Source organism: Corylus avellana, chromosome 1 (assembly GCF_965113065.1).
Source record: "Corylus avellana chromosome 1, dhCorAvel1.hap1.2, whole genome shotgun sequence".
Lineage (NCBI taxonomy): Eukaryota > Viridiplantae > Streptophyta > Magnoliopsida > Fagales > Betulaceae > Corylus > Corylus avellana.
In genome coordinates, this window is record NC_142490.1 from 2,303,548 (window position 1) to 2,308,972 (window position 5,425).

Consider the following 5,425-nt stretch of genomic DNA (forward strand, 5'->3'; position numbering starts at 1 on the left):
TCTTTAATTTGAAAAAACTTGTGATGAACCAGGAAAGCTTGTGGTGGGAAAGATGATGAACGATGCTTCTTATTTATACCATACACAAGGAGTGAGGAACAAGAAATGTGAGACTGAGACCCGCCGGCCGGTACGAATATTTAATATTACCTTCAACAACTTAATTTTCTAACCATTTGACCATCTAAACAAAGAACAAATTAAAAATGGAGAATTTTTCAAACCCGTCGAAGCAAGAAGAAGGTTTAAGGAGATAATTATTTATACGTAATTAGACTATGATGTTAGACTTTTCTTTTTTGTTGTACGTCTCCACCCTAGTTGTCTGATTGGCTGGCTCCTTACAATTTAGGTTAATTATAAGAGCTAGCCTTATAATACATTGGGATTGCGTGATTTCTAAACGTTGTAAGGCGAATGTGTTTAAGAGCTTATATTTATATTTTATATATACATGGTTAAGATTAGACTTAACTTATATGGGATACAAAAATTTTAACATATTATGCACCACGCTTCTGTATTTGACATTCACGACAGCCCATTCTATTGACATTAACCCGATGATAGTTATTTTTCTTTCGTCGGCTCCACTTTCAATATTTTAATTCAGCTCATATAGGTCACTTCTTTTGTGATTCGAATTTGTGAAGTAGTGTTTGGCTTTGATACCAAATAATACAAATTAATATTAGATAAAATTCCCTCTTAAAAACCATTTTGCAAGAAAAAAAATGCCAAAAAACTTATATACACATGATAAGATTAGACTTAACCCATAACCCATAAGGCATATGAAATATAGGGATAGTAACATAAGATGTCTTAAGGCTTTTTTGAAATTGCGTTAGAGAATTTAAAAAGTACTTTTAGTACTTAAAAAGCTGTGCAAGCAAAAGTTTACTTGTTTGATAAAACATTGCAAAAATAGTAATTTTTTTTGACTTTTTTACTCAAAAAATGACAAAAACACACTTTTGATAAAATCTTAAAAATGAAGCTTTTGCCAAAAAACCACTTTGTAAGTTGAAAGTTATATTTCTCAAACACAATTCCAAACAAACGTCTTTGTTCATCCACTGTGCGGGAGTTTGCTTCTGGTTGCGAAGAAGGCTTTAGCAGCATGCATGGTTTGGTTTGGGCTGTTTTTTACAAGCTTGAATGATTGACGCATTGCCGGAATTGTTTCAGGCTGTGGAGGAGTGGATTCAACGTGGGCTGAGTAATGTGTAAATGATATTAATTGGGCTTAAAGTTTCATTTATTTTGGACCGTGAAAGGTGTCGGATTAGTAATTTAGTAGCAATGTTTTCGGCCCAGCTCTTGTTGTGGATTTTTCAACTTGAATAATGGGTTTAGGACATCAGTCTCCAAGTGATTAGACATTGACTCATTAGGGGTGAAAAGATTAAATCTATTTATTTGAATTTGTGATATTGTTGGATAAAGTGTTCCTTTATTTTTGATAATTATTGCATTAGCGTCGGGAAATGATGAAAGAAAGAGTAGGAAGTAAAGCCTAATTATTTGAAGATAACACAAAAGAGGATAAATATTATTATAATAAAGTGAAAGTATATATTCCCCTAAACATTAATGCATGAGAAAAACACTCCATAAAAAAGAACACGAGATCGAGAAGTCTTCTAAGAGAAGGTGCGTAGATTAGCATGAATCAGAAATAGCCGATCGAGTAGATGCTCGATTGAGTGATTTGCATGCTAAGTTGGATTATGTTTTAAAAAATGCAAATGACAACCGTACGTTCCTCAGTTGCAAATGGTATATATGCCGAAGTTCAAAATGCCACAAATCGGTGTCTCATCCAAGTAAAAGATGAGTGATTTATATCCTTTTATAGAGTGTTTAACAGTACTTTTTCCTAACCATATATACCAATAAGGAAAGTTGTAATTTACCCATCTTTTAATTACCTCTTGGCATAATTTAATTATGTGCGCACATGGGATGACTGTGAACTATTCTGGAGGTGGAAGTTAAAAAGTTGTAAACTTATGCAATGATTAATCCACATCGACTAAATTATTAAAGAGATAATCACCCAATGGAGTCCGAGTCTCCAAGTGAAATCTTTAGAAATATATTACAATACTTCATTCGAGGAAATTTTATTCCACCTACTCTAATAAGTGGCAAGTATCATTCAATATTTTTTAGTTTTTAAAAAATTAATGCTTAAAGTCTTAAATTAGTAGAATGACAATAAATGACTGTTAAAATATTAAAAAAAATATGTAAAAGATGTCACTTAGCACTTATTAGACTAGGTTAAAGAAAAGAAATATGTTAGAATCTAATAAAAACTCTATATTTTGCCCATAAAAGTCAATGTGACAAGATGTCTTATTATCTTCTTTTTGTTTTGTCTTTTTTCCTCCATTAAAAAAAAAATGATGTGACATCTTGCCATGTGAACTTTTATGGGCAAAATGTAGAATTTTTATTAGATTTTAGTATTTCTCGAAAGAAAATTTTCTCATAACTAGTTTGGAAGAAATTTGTCATTCAAATTATATAAGGAAAAATGTAAAATTAGTCCATGTGATTTACCTGATTTGCATTTAACTCTTTGTGGTATTAAAATGAACTCAAAGGTTCCTTAGGTGCATGCCAAAAAAAAGGTCTCTTTTAGGTGTGTAAAAAAAGAATTTAGTCCTTACAGTCAACTTTCGCTCACTACCTAAACAGATTCTGATAGCGTGAAACGTTAGAACCAATAAAATTGTGATACTTGTCCTATTTAAATTAGTGTCACACTAACGAAATCTGTTAAATTAGTGAATGAAATTTGATTGTAAGGACTAAATTATTTTTTTAACATACCTCAATAACTTTTGAATTAATTTTGATACCACAAAGAACTAATTGTAAATAGTTAAAAGACTAATATATATATAGAGAGAGAGAGAGAGAGAGAGAGAGAGAGTGTAGACGTGACCCGAGGTGGCCACATGCACCACGCGACAATCCTGCATGCTGTTGGCGCTTGGTTCTAAACCGCACAAGTCACAACCGATTAGAATTGGCATGGATTCTCTGAATCCTTGTTGAGTACGTTACTTATAATATAGTATTTATGAAATATAGTGTTTTTTTTATTATTATTATTTTTGAATATAGTGTTTTTGTGTGGTGAAATTACCGTTTTGGTTGAAGTTAACCAAAACAGAGCTTCTTAAACTCTTTACACAAACGTCATTGATGATGCTTATTGTCTTGGCTTGAAGTTGAAGAAGCCAACTTCGAGTGTCCATGCAATTGTATATATACAAAACATCTTATAATAATAATAATAATAATAATAATAAATGTAATATATATATATATATATATATATATATATGTGTGTGTGTGTGTGTGTGGTGAAATTACCGTTTTGGTTGAAGTTAACCAAAACAGAGCTTCTTAAACTCTTTACACAAACGTCATTGATGATGCTTATTGTCTTGGCTTGAAGTTGAAGAAGCCAACTTCGAGTGTCCATGCAATTGTATATATACAAAACATCTTATAATAATAATAATAATAATAATAATAATAAATGTAATACATTTTAATAGTAGATAAACAAAAACACTATATTCACCACATATATATATATATATATATATATATATATATATATGCTTCCAAATCCAACCTGTCTGAAACAGTATTAAGTACGTAACCAGCCTATTTTGAAGTATGTGGGTCCCGTTGCCCCCATTTTCTAGATTGCAATTGAGCACTTCAATTAAAGAAAATATTGAGGATCATATGAAAGTCTATATACAACCATTGACTATGATTGCTAGCACATGGAGGCATTTATTGAGGTCAAACAGTACCATTTTGTAATAAAACATTTATGTAAAAGCAAAGAGGCAAATTCATGCTAACTTAAATTACATATATAGCTTTTGTCAATTAAGGAGTCGAGGACATTTTGCTTAATCTTTTCGCTTATCTTTCATAGTTTGTAGAAAAGATTAGCTCAAGTACCCTTGGTGTCATTGGTGATCACATGCCTGTGGCTCCCAAGAAAATCAACAAATTTGTCTATGTAATTGGACTGGAGGTCCTTGTCTCCGATTATGGTGGTCATTTCCTTAGCTTTGTCGTGATAAATCTTCCCCTCCTCATCCTTCATCACCAACCTCAGCGTTTGGGCCACCGAGTCACTGCTAAACGACCCGTCGTACTCATTTCTGGGAACCTCAACTCCTGCCTGCATCTCTTCCAAAAACCGAGCATTCAATCCTTGGTCCGTCAAGAAGGGCAAAAGAATAAGTGCGCGTCCAAATTGAAATGCCTCCGTCACTGAACCCCAACCACAGTGAGTCAAGAAACCCCCAACCGACTGGTGAGCCAATAGCCTTAACTGAGGCACCCAACCCGTCCAAACAACCCCACGACCTCTCGTTCGCTCCTCGAATCCTTCCGGTAGCTCAATCCGCTTTCTTTGAGCCCAAAAGAAAGGCAACCCCGATTGCTCAAGTCCAAGAGCCAGCTCTGTGAAATCCTGTTGACTTGGTTGAATTTCACTCCCGAGTGCTATATAAACCACTGATCCTTTCTCCTGCTTGTCTAACCACTTACCAATCGTACCCCATGTGCTATCTTTGTTGAGGTCTCCGCTTTCTTGCGGCGTCGAGGGTAGCAATAAGCCCACCGGAATTACAGGTATATCATAAAGCTCTGCAAGGAGCTTCAACCACTCACCTTCCACCTCCGTGCTGGTTTTAACAACCAATGCCTCAGTGCCTGAGATCGCCATCTCGGCACGAAACCAGTCTGAAACACCGGAAGCATCGTCTTCAATGTTGTCAAAGATTTTCTTCGCCTCAAACAACCGATACGCTATTTTGGTTGGAAAAGGGACCCACTTGGGAGGGACAGTGAAATGCTCGGGCTCCGTCCTTGTACTTGCATCTTGCGCGTCCGTCCTCGACCCTGGTGGCTTAAGGAAACACCATGTTGATGCGTTGAAAATACTAAAGAATGTCCGGGAGATGCCTAGCTTTGTAGCGATTGGAGGTAGCCAGTAAGGGGCAAAGTCGTGAATAATCCAATCGGGAGCTGAGGTTTCTAAAAAACGAGACAAAGGTTGTTGGAGGCCATCGTGGGCTTTCTTAAGGTAGGGGATTATGTGGTATGGTACGTCCATGGTGGCTTCTGCATTTTCTGGCAGGTTCTCTACGTGGGGTAAGGGAAGCTTCACGAAGGTAATCGAAAGTGCTAAATCTGGTGGGATTTTTGGGAGGCGTTCAATGTTTCTTGGGGTTGATATGAATGAAATACGGTGACCTTTTTTGGCTATGAGCTTGGCGAGCTCTAAAAACGGGATCATGTGACCGAAGGCCAGCCATGGGAACATGGCTATGTGTAGCTTCTGAGGCTCAGACATAGCGTTCATGGTGGTGGC

General features: G+C 35.9%; 1 pseudogene; it reads right to left on the minus strand.

The window, feature by feature from the left end:
* Positions 1–3,829: 3,829 nt before the first annotated feature.
* LOC132172444 (putative UDP-rhamnose:rhamnosyltransferase 1 pseudogene) lies at positions 3,830–5,425 on the minus strand (annotated as a pseudogene).